The sequence below is a fragment of the Rhinopithecus roxellana genome, chromosome 5, assembly GCF_007565055.1.
Source record: "Rhinopithecus roxellana isolate Shanxi Qingling chromosome 5, ASM756505v1, whole genome shotgun sequence".
Classification (NCBI taxonomy): Eukaryota; Metazoa; Chordata; class Mammalia; order Primates; family Cercopithecidae; genus Rhinopithecus; species Rhinopithecus roxellana.
Window position 1 is genome coordinate 72391818 of NC_044553.1, and position 17913 is coordinate 72409730.

Here is a 17913-nt window from a genome sequence, read left to right on the forward strand (position 1 = left end):
AAGGAGAAGATTTATCATTTTAAATTTTTCATTGCAGATGGTTTTCATTTTAAAAGGCGGGGAAGTGATTTTTTTTGAAATCATTTTTTTTCTTAATGCAATTGAGCCAGACGTTTCTCGTAAATCTTGTTGCTTTAGTAGACAATACTCAATTCTCTAAACTTTATATGCAATATCCAGCTTCTTTTTTTAAGATGCTCCCGGGCATGAAAATGAAAGCCATCTGAGAGGTGGCATCACATTCAAAATATGCCATCCTGGCTACTCCCCTTCTCCCTAGCTCACACTTCATCTCAGATGTTCCTCTTTGTGCTCAAAGTGGGGAGTCTCAATGAGTTTTTAAAAGATTTCTTTCTTCCTTTTTGGGGGGAGGTAAATAAATGAGCCTGCCAGTCAATATATCTTTCGAGTTGGATAGCAAACTGTACCCAGTGATTCACTGAAGTCATTGAGTCAGAGAGACAAAATAAAAAGCAGACCACAGGGGAGAAAAGAGAGTGGATGCTTCCTTTGTAATTAAAAAAGAATTATTTGATACTTGATTTGAATTTCCTGCATGATGTCACTCTCTTTAAGGAAGAACAATTTAACATTTGTGGTACAGCACTGGATATTTCCATTGAGCAAACATGGTGGTACTGTACTTTAGATTGTTATTCTTAAAGTACATTCACTGTCCATTTTTGAGGCATCAGTATCCCTAAAATAAAGATGTACCTTAAAATTCCATCAATCAAAAATTGCCAAATTTACATGAAAAGTTTGTTCTAAGGTGCAGTGTATGTCATAGATATATATATATATATATATATATATATATTTTTTTTTTTTTTTTTTTTTTTTTTTTTTGAGACAGAGTCTCGCTCTATCGCCCGGGCTGGAGTGCAGTGGCCGGATCTCAGCTCACTGCAAGCTCCGCCTCCCGGGTTCACGCCATTCTCCTGCCTCAGCCTCCCGAGTAGCTGGGACTACAGGCGCCCGCCACCTCGCCCGGCTAGTTTTTTGTATTTTTTAGTAGAGACGGGGTTTCACCGTGTTAGCCAGGATGGTCTCGATCTCCTGACCTCGTGATCCGCCCATCTCGGCCTCCCAAAGTGCTGGGATTACAGGCTTGAGCCACCGCGCCCGGCATGTCATAGATATAATTTTAAATATGTATCATATATAATGAGATATTTGTATATCATTTCTTTTTATCTCTTTGTATCTTCTAAATGGGAGATTCCTTGTTATTTGACTAGATTAAGAGGATTGCTTTCTCAGGATTCTGGGTTGGAGTCTCTTATGAACTTTTATGCCCAGGTTTAAAGATAGAAGGAATTGTATAAAATGCAATCACTGGTTGGCATATATTTTGTAAGCTCCAAGTGGGCAATTCTAATGGTGAATTCCACTTATGAATAAATATTGATTTAATAAAATCTTATTTGCAAATACTTCAAAGAGATGCAACTGAAAATTCAAAAAAGATTTTCAGAAAGTTCCTCCTTTTGCAGTCAACAAGGAAGTTCTGGTAGGTGAATGGAAGCTAAGCTCTCCTGGATGGAAAGTGAGTGTTAGAAGAGGCACTGGAAACTCAGGCCCATGATGCTCAGTTTAGTGTTCCTAATGATACAACCTGTGATTTCACACAGAATGAGTGAACAATGAACATCTCAGCAACTGATAAAAACAACCTTCACCAAACCAGGACCAAAAGAATTGTCTTATAACTTCATCTGAAAAAGCATCTTCTGACATTTGTTTGCCGAAACATACATTACACTTCTGCTGCCATCTCATTCCTTTTACACATATGCTTCCTAAGCCTGGCTTTATATTATTAAAATATAAAAGTTACTGGGAAAAATAATTCCACTTTCAAGCTGTAGGTCTTTTCCTACAGCTCAAAATTATCACATTTATTTGAAAGAAGTTTCTTTAAAACATCTGGAAGATATACCAAAGTGATAAGCTGGGAGAGAAGAAAACCTTTGCTCCAGGAACACATTCTTAAATATAATGCTGAAAAACATAATATGAACAGGAAAATGAAAATCACCCATAATCCCATCACTGTGAGATTGTATTTCCTGCATGATATATATTTATTTTTCTAAATCAAACCACATTTGGCATCCTAGGAAATCCAAATTATTTTTTTTATTTCCTCTCCTTTATGATTTTACTCAGAACCATAGAACTTACACAATCCAAAAAACTTTGGAAGAAGGATCTTCCAAATTGTCCTTCAGTCAAGTATAGTCTCCATTACAATGATCATGGTCAGCTCAAAGGCATTTTCCCATTGTCCCTTCAGCCATGTAGACCCACTGCTGTTGCTCAAGGCCAGTTTAAATCATCTTTAAAAGCATACTTTTTATATGTGTATAATGTTCCATCCTATGATTAGGTCATAATTTCTTTATTCCTATAATTTTACATTTAGATTTCAAGAATTTTTGTTATTACTGGTAAGCTATAAAACACTACAGATACACACAAATCTTTGGCCACATCTCTATTTTATAAGAGTAAATTTTTAGCAATGAGATTCCTGTATTAAGAAGTACAGATAGCTTTAAGGATCTTTATTCTAACTTCAAAATTACTTTTCAAAAATGTTAATGTATTAATAACTTAGCTTTTACAAATATTTGTTAGATTCTCTTAATTGTTTCATTATTGAAACGAATAGCTTTAATTTTATGCAAATTTATGCATATTTTTCTTTGTAGTTTTTTCTTGTTTTATGCTTAGAAGTCCCTTCTGTACCCAAAAATCTAATGTTATTTTAAATTTTTAACACATTAATAAACAAAAACGTATTTGCTACCAAGAATGAGCTTAGAACCTCTTCCCCCGCCCCACCACCCCAAATAGCAAATCAATTCCCATCACCATTTCCTTTGCCCAGGAACTGATACTACAATTTTTTTTTTTTTTTTTTTTTTTTTTTTTATAAGGTGGGGCCCAAGTATCTCTATGTGAAGTTGAGCATTCGGTTCAAATGAGTAAGGAACTCACCTCTGGAAAAAATTTAAAGGGGAAGCCAAAAAGCCTTCAGTAATCAATATAAATATTTCAATACAGTATTTGAAAAACCAAAACTAATGCAAAAATTTCAAATAAGCAATACATCAAAATTTTAAGTAAATTCAGAAGTCCTATAGCCTTCTGCTGTCATTCTTTAAAATCAAATCTATATGAAGTAACAGGATTGCTAGCGGTCTCCCTAATATTTCCAGGGATACCTGTGAGACTTCCATTCTCAGAGTGTTTACATCTCATGCCAAACCCTTGCTCAATTGTGAAACACCTGTGACCATCATATCACCACTCTACAGCTTCATTTTTAGCAGGCACACAGTCCCTTTGTCTTTATTTCCCAAGGCACTGCTAACACAAGGCTATTACACTTGAATTCTTACTGAGAGTTTGGAGGTAATTGAGGGAGAGTATAACACAGGGAAACACCCCAAGATTCATTGTGAAACATCACTGCATCTAAAATTCTTCAGTGGCACCCCCAGATCATGGTCACAGTGATTCCTCCTTAGACTGGCCAGATGCCAGGTTGATTCCTCCATACTGATTTCTTTCCCATCACAAGTCTTTCCCGAGCTCAACAATGGTCAGCTTTCCTTCCCCGTCTTTTTGTTGTTGTTTTTTCAAGTTCAGGTTATCACAGGAACACCAAAAATCCTTATTTCTTTACTGTGTGAAGTTAAGCTCCTAGAGTATCGGACTTTGTGTCAGATAGTGCTAGTTCTTTCTTCATCTCTTTCCCCTGGCCTTTAGCACTTCAGAGCTTGCCGGTCTGACTTCCAACTAACAGCACCTCCATTTACTTACCCGAGGCTTTATCTGGCCACTAAATTTTGTGCTGTCTACAGGAGCAGCAGATTGGAAGTGCCTAGAGAGTAACACCTATCCTTCTCCCCAGTCCAGCACCCCTAGACCAATAACTGAGAGAATGTGCTGTGTAAATACATGAGTGGTCTCATCTTTGGTTGGAGTAGATGAGTCTAAGTGTATGTTTTACACCAGTCCTCACATTTCCCCAGCAAGATCAGGCTTCACTTGCCTACAGTGGTAAGGTGCTTGATAAAAACTATCTGGGCTGCCTTCCCTCCCTGGCTTACTTCTCTGCTCCCCTGCCAATATTTCCTAGGATCACTAATCAACTACTTGGAGAAAAATACTTATCTCAGGACCTGCTTTCTAAGGTAGCATTCATGGCTAAAAGAGCAGTCTAGCCCTCTAAGTTTAACTTTACAAAGAACAGACAACTTTGGCATCACATTTTTTTAGAATGCTTCAAATTTTGTGGATTAAGTCCCTTGGTTGAATTATTTCAGCCCTCTCCCCCATCAAAAACAACCTCTACAAGCAGGAAGGGATTAGATGTTTGGAAAGGTCTGAAAGAGATATATCTTTTGCTACCCATAGCAAACACCAGAAGATGTAGCTTTTAAAAATCTTTCCATTTCCTTTAAATTCTAGTACATATATATTAGAGTCTTTTCCCCCCTAGCTTCCATTTTTGTTTTCATTGATCCATATGTCAGTACCATAGATTTTATTGTTATAGCTTTTACTATGTTTAAAAATCTACATCAATTTATCTTCAGTTTCTGCTCCCCTCCCATTTTCTTAAAGAGAAAAAAAAGGATAAGACCAGATAAGATCAATTTTAGAACAGTTGTAAAATTTAAGAAAAAAAAAATCTGTTAATTTGGAATAAAACCAAATTAAACCTAGAAATTAGGAAGAACCTAGTTTTTGAAAAATTTTTTCTCCATATTGGAACATGGTATATCTCCCCATTAATATCAGTTTTCTTTTATATGTCTCAGAAAAACAGGGGTTATTGTTTTCAAAGAAAGAAGCACATCTTTCTTATTGTTGCAAATATGAAGTTCATTTGGCTGCAAATATGAAACATTTCTTAAAGTGAAATTAGAACAAAAGCTAAAAATAAAGGTTAAAAAATGTTTTGTTTTTTAAAAATGGTGAATTCAACCACAATGTGGTACAATGAAATGGATATTTGCTGCAAGGATAGTGGTCTGTTTTGGTTTATAGAGAAAAATTTAAAAAGTTTTCATTAATGAAATGGCTTACAGCTCACAGGCAGACTTAATAGTATTAAAGATACAGAGCTTTTGATTTCAGAGACAATCAACAGGGTAGACAATGTAACACCAAAGTTATGACTCCTTTTATTTTTGAAATTTCACATTTGCTCATACTCCTTTCCAGAAATAATTTTAAATACCTTAAAATGAAAGATATGTATGATAACGTTAATTAAATAAGAACCAAGAAAATGAGAAAGCATTTTTCCTTTCCCCAAAAATATTTATTTAAATCCAACTTTATTCCATTTAGATACTTTTAAGTTCTGGGACTAGTACCAAGTGATCTGACTCTTTTAAGCATAACACTACCAATTACCTGAGAGATCACAAATCTTAGAAATAGTGTAGACCCTAGAAGACAGGATGCAATGCAATTAACTCAAGAGAACTTCAAGTAGCAAGTTTTGCTCTCGGGTACTTAGGAGAATGGACTTCAAAACCTGTCTTTGCTTTTTACTATGAAATATTGGTCAAATCATTCATCTGATCTGGGACTCTAGTTTTTGTGATTAGAAAAGTTACAGATTCTAGCTCTCAAATCTTTTGTCTAAAATGACACTGAATAGTCAAATCTGGGTGACTTTTGAAACTATTCACAGTTACGTAGGTAGTCGGCAGTTATTCAGGAAATGTACTTTTTAATAAAACCACTTATTGAGATGTAATTTAAATACCGTAAAATTCATCCATGTAGAGTACAATGATATTTTAGTCAAATTCCTCAATTCGGGTAAGTTGAAAGGGTTAGACCATAAATTCCCCTTACTAAATGGTAAAGCATTGATAAGGCCACTCAAGTCATATTTTCTCAATGTGCGTTGTTTTATTTGGAATACTTCAAATCCCCATGGTATCAGACATCATGCCTAAATATAAGTCTAAAATGATTTCAGAAGCAAAATTTATGTGAGGGATATTCAGGGTCCTGCTTCAGACATTACACTAGGTAAACCAGTTTTAGGTAATAGACTCAATACAGTGGTATAGCTCAGCATCCTAACAAGAGAAGAAAAGGACAGGTATCTAACCCTATATGCCCTCTGCTCTGCCATGTGAGCCTTGGCCAGTTCTCTGCCTTCATTGTCTCATGTTGGATAAAAGTGTGGTCAGTTATAACAGCCTCTATTATTGTAAATATTAGACATTTTTATTAAATACCAATATGAAATATTAATTATTCTCCAAAATTAAATATGGGTCCTTAGATAACACAAAATGTGTTTTGATGGGAACCAATGGAAAGAGGTATAGAAAAATATCTACATGGTGAAATTGCAATCAAAAGATTATTAATTTGAGAGTAATACATGTACAAATGCTTCCAATTACTTCTGCGGAAATATTTTACTGGGTTTATTTGAACTCCCCTGTGCAGAAGGGTCTGATATGACTCATTGTATTCAGCAGAAGTCAAATTCAATTTCATGGTTGATCTGTATAATCTGCTAAATTCAATGTTTGAAGGCTTTCTAACTTATGATACAAAATACTGACGTAACATGATTTTGGCCAGTGTGATTCCTGCTTTCCACACCGGATTCATTGGTCTGAATTGAGATGGATAGAGATGTCAGAGGAGATGGGTGGTGGTGATCATGTGGACACTGAGCTGCTCACTGAAAGAAGAAATTCACGTTTTCACTGCACACAGATGTGTTTCAAAGCCACGTGGTCTGAATAATACATACCTCCTCACATTAATGATCAGTAAAATAAATATTTATTGAACACCTATTATAGGCAAAACCCTGTGCCGAGTGCTGTGGCTAGTGCAAAGATGAATGACAGAAATCCTTGACTTACACAGGCGGGTTAGAAGCATGCATAAATAACCTTAATTGAAGGCTGCCTAGAAAGGGCGTTGCAAGGGAATGGGGGAACTAACTGGATGAGAGTTCATGGAGACTTATTGAACGACTGGAGATTTCAGCCAGGCTTTAAAGGTAGAGCTTAATTATTGACCTTAATCCGAATTAAGTCACCATGACTAAATAAATTTTAATTAAAGACATTAATTATGAGTAAAAGATTTGCCAAATCCTCTGTGTATACAAAGTAAATATTAAGCCACATTCTCTGCACATTGTATTTGTGGAAAGCTCTTTTATGTGATTATGACAAAAATTATAGCACAAGAGTGAAAATACTTAAAACCAGAAAAGTCACTGCCTCATGTATGTATAAGATAGAATCTTCAAGTTATAATATCTTAAGGCTTCCAGCAAATACGGCACGGGAATATGATTTTTTTTCTTTAGTTTAAATAATAGCTGTTTAATGAACTCAAGTAAAGTGAATACCACAAATGCAAAAATCAAGATTAGGAGGTTTTAACCTGGAATTTAACGCACTGGAAATAGTTGGGTCTCCATGTGCTATCATCTGCCCCCGACCATTAGGCTTTCACAGCAGTCTCTGGTTCCAGGTCACTGAGCACACCACCCTCCAGACCACTGCCATACCCCGTCACTTTCCCAGGATGCTACTGATGTATGATGTTAAATTATCACATAATGAAGAACCAAATTTTCAGGCTTTTCTAATTTTCAGAGACAATGAACTTTAATTCAAAACTACCATGGGCTAATTAAACTTTCCTGTGATCTAATTTGCTCTATTTCCTTAAATTGAGATGTAACAAGGGTTATATAAAATTATCCTAATATCCTAATAGAAAATCAGATTTTACTCTGAGTTTTACGCTACAATGGGAGTTTCTGAAGTGTTGCAGCCTGTTGCTGGATGTGGACACCAGTGTACAAAAATCAGAATTGTGCAAAATAAGCTTTTTCTTCCTCTTTGAAATCTTAAGTTTTACTCTCCGAAAATACTAAAGACTGAGGTTTTACTGAACAAGCAATTTTGACATAGATCCAATGGAAAACTATCATCTAAATTCAATACATTGATCATAAAATACTAACTGTAAGCCAAATTAGCTCTTCTTGAAGACTGTAAAATCCAATTATGTGCTGTATTAGAAAGTATGCAGATTATCAAAATAGTATTTTCATATCTCTGTGGCACTAGGATGGTAATTTTTTTTTTTTTTTTTTTTTTTTTTTTGGAGACAGTCTCGCTCTCGCCCAGGCTGGAGTGCAGTGGCGCCATCTCGGCTCACTGCAAGCTCCACCTCCCAGGTTCACGCCATTCTCCTGCCTCAGCCTCCCATAGGATGGTAACTTTTAAAAAAAAATGTCCCATTTTTCTTCTTTGTAGGAGGGAAGGAAAGGAGAGAGCAACAACCTCAGGAAGAAATGGAAGTGGTTATCACGAATGCAAACATACTACACTGAGTGAAAGAATCTTCTTTCACAGCTTTGCGGCAAACACACAGAAAGACATGAAGAAAATGAGTCCACAGCCCAATGTATTAAAACGAGAGTTTGGAACTTAGGATATATCCTTCATTTTGGCTAACCAGATCCCTTCCTAGTTATGCTGGTGCAAACTTTGTAATAACACACAGCCTGGACTCCACCAGTGGGAATAATTACCATCTGTAGAAGTATTATCAAACTGCCTTATAAAAGTTTTTTTATCAATTAAATAAATATATAAAATTAAACTCATCTATATTTTTAATGTACCTCTTTGTAGTTCATTATGTAAGAGCCCCCATATGTTCTGTATCATTAGTGAAACATTCTCAGTGGTGTAATGATGTAGTACATACACATGGGGTAAAGTAATGCGTTTTTCATTTCTTCTGCACATTTCATTACAGGGTAGAGATGCTGCAATTTTTCACTCAAGATTCCATTTTGGTGTGGGAAAGAAGAAATAGACTTAAAGCCAAAGCTGCATCCAATTTCTCTAATTTTATGATTCAGCAATTGATAATTTGCTGAGGATAACTTTTCTTAACAGTCCCCTTCTTTATCAGTGCTCAGGAAAGGAGGGAAGGACACTGTAGATCCTAGTACTTCTTTCTAAGCCAACCCCAGGCATGTACAATTTCTGAGAAATATGAATGATAATTGTACCAATGATAAATTGCGGCTCATGCTGCAATTCCTTAAAGGGAAACTGCAGTTTGTGGCAGATAAGCAATGTAGGATCCCATGTTTTCCAAATTTAGTTCTCTTTAGTATTTGCTGTAGAGATGATCCATTTTCTTTGGCTTGATTGGTATAACTAGAGCTTTCTGAGGACTTCATCAAAAAGCAAGCTGTTCCAGAGTGGCCTCTGTCTTTGGGTGATAGCAAAGGCTGCATCACAACTCATAAGATACAGGTGCACTGTTCTCGTGGATTTTTTTTTTTTAAATGAAAAGTTACAAACCACCACACAGAGATACAAAAATGTCTTAAGTATTTCCATGAGATGTTTCAGGGCCCCCACTGTTAACAGTTGCCGCTTCTCCACTTTGCCTAGCTTTATTATTCTCTCCTTTGTTGCTTACTGACGAAGGGCAGCTGGCTTCTTATAGTTTGACTACTACATACCGGACATACCGGCTATGAAATGTCCTTCCCCTGTCTCCCAGGCTTCTTCTCCCCTTCGCTTAGTTAGGATATGCAGTTGCAGCAGGAGCCCCGAGCTCTGCCGTCCTGACACCCCCCATCCCTTAAGATACCTCCTTTCAAGAAAAGTCTTGTTATTACACATTTTACTACAGAACTACTGAGCAGAGAGGACCAACTAGGCTCAATTTAAGCATTTCTTGGGGTATGTGTGGCTGTCTACTGTGGGTTGATACCAGAAAACATGCTTTATTTTTCTGTGGGTCTACTCAGCAACATGTACTTTTCCCACTTACCATTTGTAAGTATCTGATCTCATTTTCTGTTCCTTTAGGAGAATTGTAAAAATTACTATTTTCTTTCCTATGTTAGGATTAGAGAACTGGGTCAGGGAGGGAGGTAAAGGAAAAGGAAGGGGGCCAAAGAGACCCCATGAGTTGTTGGGAAGAAAAGTTAAAACCAAGAAGCCAGCAAGTCCCAATTGTCTACTACGTGTCTCTAAATAATAAAGCGGGGAGACAATACCGTTGAGCAGTTGCTGTTTTCTGTTCAGCCTCACCCTCCGTGTTTGACATTAAGCTTGATGTCTACCCAAGGCCGTGGCAGACTGGTTCCTCCTGCACTCCTCAAGCTGGAATCGTTGCAGGACATCCAGCACACAGATGACACCTCGGCTATAGTACTTTGTTCCAACGAAAGCTGATGAAGAGCAAACTCCCTGGTAAGCGAGGGAACTGGCTTCCCTCAAACCCAATCCACTGTTGTTTTTCTACAGGAAATTTTATACTCTTCAGTGAGGCACAGCACTCAGATAAATTATAATAAGGGCTGAGCTGGAATACAAGTGTGTTTGCTGCCTTCTCTAACAGATTTCAATTCATCTGAAGGGCACTGCATCTAATATGTGATATTCTGTTCATAGACAAATAATGCCCTACATACAGCTGTACACGTTACAGAGATGTTGGATTGAGACTACAGTTGATACAGTTCACGTGCAGGAAGAAAAAGTCTATTAGTGCTAATTCTTTCTTAAACGGATTCACTATTTGACCCAGACCCTCCACTTCGTTTATCGGTAAAATGTACTAGATCCAGTCTCTTCTTGATGTTCTCTTGATTCAGAGGAGTTAATAGAGCCAAAGGTTTTGGCCTTTAGCCGACACCTCCGATTCCAGACTTGAAACACGAATGCTCTCACTTTCCCCAGTCTCCGAAACTATATTCTCTGGGGACTGGGAAGTTACAGCCGAAATGAGATGGCTACAAGTGCTAACACCTGCTACAAGTTCATCTCTTTTTGCTGGCTTTTCAGCTGTGTTGGCATTTCAGCCGTTTACTCAGTGAAAGATGGAGAAGGGTGCCATGGCCCTTGTCGTGGTGTGCCATCCTTTTTCTCAGTGGCTTTTCTCATTTTGCTGCCTTACGAGCCCACTGCTTCTTTACTGTGACCCAGCGCAGCTGCTCTCTGGCTTCTGCCTTATGACCTGCAGGAGTGAGACCAAGGGAGGTGGCCACAAATGCCTTCCTCCTCGGAGGGAGCCAGAGGCACTTGCGGGTGACTTCAGAGGGTTTTTTTCATCAGCTGGGGGGCGCGGTGAGGGAGATGGCCTACTATCCTAGTCTCATGGAGATAAAATTTCCCAGTTTGAGGTTTTAGATTGATACAGAAAATGAGAAACATAAGTGGCTTAAGAATCACTCCCCAAACAGAGGAAAAAAAGCAAGGATCTCAGCTGGGAATCCCTATGCTTAAGAGGCTAGGAGAGGTGGGAGGAGAGAGAAAATGTGGCAGGAATGAGAGGTTCTGGGCTCAAACAGACTGATGTTACCTCATAGTTTGCTTTTTCATTTTGAAATGCCCTGGAGGAAGGGAAGTACCCAGCCCAAAACGTTCTACCGTCCCCCTACGGCTGCTCCTCCTGAACAGAGGCAAGTCCCACAGTCGGCACAGTAGCGTAGTAGTATCGTCATTGGAAGGTGGCATCCGGTTCCTGCTCTACTCACATCTAGTGGTACAACTGGAATCAGGTTACGAAGCTCTCCTTGCAAAAACTCTCAACATTAAATGGCCTCTTCTATGTGTTCTAAGCTGCTCGCTCCTTTCATTCATCTCTTTCCTTTCCTCCTACTTGCCAACTCTTCCTCTTCCACTCCACCACTTAGAAAACTGCTATCCTTTGGCCCTTCTGTTTTCTGGAAGCACAGGTCATGTCCTGCTCTGCTACTTAGTAGTCTGCCCTAAATTGCCATTTATAACATTTCTTGTGCCACATCCAGTGGTATGGGAGGGACCTGACCCAGTGCGTTTTTCTCTCTCCTTTTTCATGTCTAGAAAATTGCTTTCTCATCCCAGCAAGGTTTGACTCCATCTCTTTCTCTCTAGTTTTGCAGCACAAAAACTACTAACTGTAATTCTCAGCGAATTACTGGATGCTAGTGGGGAGGGTCTGTAATGAAAACTACTCCTAATACACATATGCATTCAAAGGCAATTTTTTTGTCCTCCGTATAAAAGTTCTATTGTCCCACTTATGTTAGAGCAACCAGAGGTCTTAAAAAAGTAATTTCTTTCAGCTTCATTTTTCTGGAATGAAATCTGAGACTCAAAAAGACATATTATGTCCAACTTCCTGCCTTTCTCTTAAAACATTTTTTAAAAAAATCTGCCTTAAAATGAAAATCTCTCGGCTCTAAGGTTTAGCTGAGGAAAAGCGTGTAGCTGGAGGAAGTAAACTAGCTCTTCCCCCCGCTTTTAAGTCCATGCTAAATTGCCTTGAGACTGGCCTCACCTGGAGGCTGAAGCTCTGATGGGCAAATCCATCCATCTGTGCCAGAGGCCAGCTGAAAGTACAATCTCATTTGCACCTGCCTCGATTTTGGGAGCCCTGCATCATGGAGACAGAACACAGGGCTTTGTATATAGAAGGCTGACTTCAAAATGCAGCTGCAGATGGAAGCACAGCAAGGGCTTGTGGGCAGCCAGGATTTTCTCATCACCAGTGAGACAATGAGAACACCACAGGGTTGACGATGAATTCCAAACAGATACTGTATTAGAGTGGCCTAGGAAACACAGTGGGTGATTAACGTTTCATCTCTGGGTTCTGAGCCTGATTTACTTCCATTAAAAAGGCATTGAGTGGCAGCACGTGGCTTCCCCTTCCTCCCAATGCCCATCAGGTTGGGCTGTGATCAACACCAACCCAGAGCAAGCTCTGTGGGAATACGGCCCATGACGACAGAAGCATAAGGGAAGATGCCTGACACTGCCCTGTCTGCCTTTTAAGCCACTACCATTAGCCTTTTCACATGCAGATAAAATTCACCCAAACTATTAAAGAGCAAAGAAAAAAATTTTCATCACTATTACATGGATGTTCTGTCAACAGCAGTAACAGTAGCAGTTACAGAATAACTACAGATAATTACAATCATTTAATTCAAAGTACCAAGTCACTTCATGCAGAACATGACTCATTTATCATTATTGACCTTAGAAGAAGCAAATTTACCCAAATCAATAAAGGTTCCAAATATCCATTAGAGCAGACAGAGATTGGTTACAAGTGTTAGGAGCTTCTATATACCTGGATTAATAGAGGGAAGTAGATCTGGATGCTTTTGATTAATGAAGAGATTTTTTTTTTTTTTTTCCTTTTGAGACAGTTATTTGAAACAGAATTGATCCTAATTTCTCCTTTAATTCATGTTATGGAAAGGCAGTTGTTTTTGTTAAGAAGTTTCATTCCCATTAGTTGCTGAAACATAGTGTAATTACGAAGAGAAGTAATCTATAAACAGGTAGAGTTCAACTTTGTTTTTAATGGACTCTTCAGGGCTCCCCTGAATATTCATGTGGCAGAGATCAGTCTGGTAGGAATGGACCAGACATCATTGTGTTTGTCTTTTAAACTACTGTTGTGAGCTTCTTCACACTCAGAAAAAATTAACCCAAATTGTGAAAGAAGAGGAAAAAAAATCCCATTACAATTAAGCGGATGTTCTGTCAAAAACACTAACAGAAACAGTTTCAGAATAACCACAGATAATTACAATCTCCCTGTTGTAGAAATGAGAAAGTTTAGGCTGCTTTTGAGAGTTTGGTATTGAAAAATAAGACTGTGGATGGAAATTGAGATAATAAGTTCGTTCTCTCACTTAAACGTCAAATAGTTCCAGTTGATTCCCAGGTGTGTTCCAAACAGTGCCTCATTTAATCCTAATGCTGAGGACTGAGAGGTTGGGGGGGGGAGGTGAGAACTGAAGGAGAAATCCTCCGATCTCCACTATATACACAGTTTAGAACATACCCCACCCAGCAGCAGCTCAGTCCAAGGTCCAAGGATAGAGAACTCGGACTTCTGTCAAAAATGAAATAGATCATGAAATGAGTTAGCATGAAATTGGTTGTGTGAAAACAAATTATAAGTCTGTTCTGCTGCTGTCAAAATCGCGAGACTTCATGACAGAAACTAAGAAGTATGAAAAACTACAAATGTCATCCCATAGGAAGACCCATCACTACAATGTCCAATTGTTCTCTCACCCCTTTCCCACCCCTCTGGGCCTGTATCCCCATCTGCTGGCGAGGAACTGAGGCAGGCTCTCCCGACTTCAAGCAGCCAATAAGGATGGGGCTGGCATTTGAGTCCACATGTGTCTGGCTGCAAAGGCCATCCCCTTCCCACTGTATTGTGCTGTCTTCAAGGGTGTTTAGGGGATCTCTACTAGGCCAAGCATTCCACAAAGAGATCATCTGGAAGAACTAAATCAACGTTCTGAAATGGGTTTGGACGTTCCCTACCCCCAAGAAGAATAAATGATCTTCCCCCCCCCACCCCGCGGGGGTTTCTCAGGATCAGGTGCAGCATAGCCCACACTTTACATTGATTAGTTCTTGTAAGGAAGCCAAATTCCACAGATCTCTCATTGAATATGGACTTTAAAATCCTTACTTGAAGAACTGAGAAAATTTTCCCCAGCTAAAAGTCCAGCACCACAGGAAATCCAGGTACTGGCAGGGAGGGAATCAGCTGGAACCACTAAAGAAGCAATTGCTTCCTTAACACCATCTGGGGAAGAAAAACTAGAGAATGGAGGCTGAGAACATGGAAGGAAGCTCTAAAGGAAAAGGGAAAAATGCATAAGAAGCCTAAGTCCCTGGGACTGAAAATTTGTTCCATTTGTGTTTCTCTGCAGGAAGAAATAAAGAAATGCTGACAAGGCGTGCTAGGCTGAATCCCCTGAGCAGTTGGCCTGTTTGACTTTGTGTGGTGGTGGGCCAACCTGTGTGCCTGCCGGCTCACACCACTGTAGCTCTTCAAACACATTCTATAGATCCCGCTAATAAATTCCGTTTGGCTGCAACCCTTTCCCAGTTCCAGGCAGTCGCCTCTGAAGTGTAAGTGCAGCCTGTCTTTAAGCCAGGCTACTGCCACTTACTGGTGATCTGTACCTCTTTGGAAAACTAATCTATGCTGCATTTAAAGGCAGGAAGCAGAGTTTGAATGAAAACGCAGTCCCATGGCTAGGGGACACAGCTCTCACACCTTCTGCAGCTCCAGAATAAGTGCTATGTTTTAAAAATATATATGTATGTGTTGGCAACATTGAAAAGGGGGCTAAAAAAACATCCCCCACAGAAGTGAGAGCAGCAGCAAAAGAAACGTTAGCGCCCTGCTGACGGGAACAATAGAGCATATGGACATCACACTGCACTTGCCAAGCAGACGAGGGCAGGATGATCAAAATGGAGTCAGTCTGCTTCTCTAATAGCAGAAGAATCGCCTGTGTGAACACTGTCTCCAAGCGTGCAATGAAGCTCTTTAATTGCCTAAGAAAGGAGAGGGTTTGGTTCACATTTTAGTTAAACATACTCCTTCCACTGGGTGTCTTTATCTCAGAGCACTTCCTAGGGTGAGTCTCAGGTGAGTCTAAGTCCAACCATCTTGGACTTTAGTGCAAAGTCTTAGGTGGATCCACACACCTAAGCAGAATATTGCCTGGCAAGAGGTCTCACTCAGGAACCATTCTTGGCTGCCATGGAGGTGGAGCTGACTCAATCACTGTATAGACCAAGTCCTGCAAAGTTCAGCTCAGGCTTCCCACTAAGTGGCTTCCTGATTCCTACCTCCTTCCTTAAGTATCCAATCCCACTTCCCTTCTCATTATGGCTGCCCTTAGAGCAAAGAGCAGAGAGGAGGTTAAAAATGAGATTGTGTGATCCAATCACTCTAAAGGTGCCTTTATGTCTACATTATTAGAAATTGCTTTTGATAGTAGTGTTATTGGATATTAAACAGACTTACTGAGGTCAGCAGAAGCAGAACCTTGAGATGGCTAAAGATTGAGTTGAGTGAAGTGGGCCTGACACCTTCCCATAGACAGAAGTTCTACGAGCATCAAAATCAGATGGTAGGATGGACCAGACTGGAGAAGTTCTGGACAAGTTGCCAGGTGGAGGACATAGGCCGTTGCACAAAAGCACAAAGGCATGGAAATGAGTCTAGCATTCTAAAATCATACTAGTTCAAGGAGAGCAGAAAGGGGATCACAAGCACATTGCCAGAAGGTAACTGGAGTCCAGGATTCAATCTATCTCTTCAATGAGTACAGGACAGGTGATTAGACTACTAGGGAATGGATGAAGAACCCCCATATTCATTCATTCTACAGACACTAGAAGACCTGATATATGCCAAGACCTGTGCAGATAAAGTCTGGGAGGTCTGAAAGTAGACTTTAAACACTTAATTAGAACTAGGCTTTAGGTCGATGGAAATCCTGCTACTGGGGACCTAGGAGGTCACTTGAGCAATCTAGCCTCTGAAAAAACTAGGAATAAAAATTCAGGAATCTGATTGCAACTAGTAGAGAGTGCCAGAAGGGTAGCAGTTTTTTTTTTATTCTTGTACACTGGTATAGTCCAGTGCTTAGAATAATGTCTGGCAAATAGTAGTTCTAGTAAATGTCTGTTAAAAGAAAGAGAAAGAAAAAAACAAAACATGCGACTAAGATATAGAACTGAGAGAACATGGTTGCAATTTAAAATTCAGTCATGTGGTCTGCAATATTAGTTACTTGGGTGTGTTCACTTGGGGAAAGTTCCTTGAATTGTATACTTGGGATTTGTGTACTTTTCTATGTGGATTTTTGTACTTTCAATGAAGACTTCAAAAACATAAAAATAAACTCAAAAAATCAGTCACTGACAAGCTGAGATATAAAGATAAACCAAAGTGATTATCATAGAACAACCTTTAGTTCACATAGGTTTGTCCAAAAGTTAGTCTTAAAAACTTAACTCTCAGAATTACTTAAGTAATCTGGAGATGAAAATACTAAGGTTCCTAGGGTAGAGTAAGGGAAGTCAGGCAATCTACTAGCATGAATGTTTAAACCTCCAGGTCAACTATTCTTTTTTAAAGTTTTTCATTTTTAGTTACGATGGCAATGGAAAGGGGAAAAAAATGTCTTGATGGAGCCCATCTCCTTTTCTGAGAATCAGCTTGAAATGTATTTCACATTGCTGTGGATTGATTAGTAAATTGTTCCCCTTATAACCATGTTCGATTAGTACTCTAGCTCCCTGTTTCTTGCCCTAAGATTTTTTTTTTCTTTTAATTCGAAAGGCGCAGTGAACCTAAGTAGAGGCCTTTGGTCTTTTACTCTGGTCCATGGCTTAAATACTATACACTGACACTACTTCCAAATATATATTTAAAGCACAGACTGCTCCTCTGAGCTTCAGACTTATGTATCTATTTAACTGCCAGTTCCACGTCTCAACTTAGATGTCACACAGGCATTTAAAATTATCCCACAAATACATTCATGTTTCTTAATGCCCACTCCCTCCTCTCCAGTCCAAACTGCCATCATGTTGCACCTAAACAGATGTGAAACTCTCCTTCCTGACCATCCTTCCAACCCCGGGCTTCTACCATCTATTTTACAGACAAAAGCTAGAATATTTTTAAAACATTAATTGAATGACTTTACTTTCCTATTTAAAATATCACAATGACTTCTCATTGCATTTCCATTAAAAGTGAAACTTTTTCCCATGAGATTGGAATCCCTGAACAACTGCATCTATGCCCTAATTTCATCTTTTATGTGCCGTTCTCTTCATCATCCATAGAGCTGCAGTCACAGTGGTCTCCTTCCAATTCTTCAAACCTGCAAAATAGTTTCCTGCCTCAGTGCCATTGCACAATCTGGAATGCTCTTCCCTTATCCTTCCCATGGTTCGATTTTCTTCTTTTCTTGGTTCACAATGGAAACATCACCCTCTCATACATAGCCTGCTATGATAATAT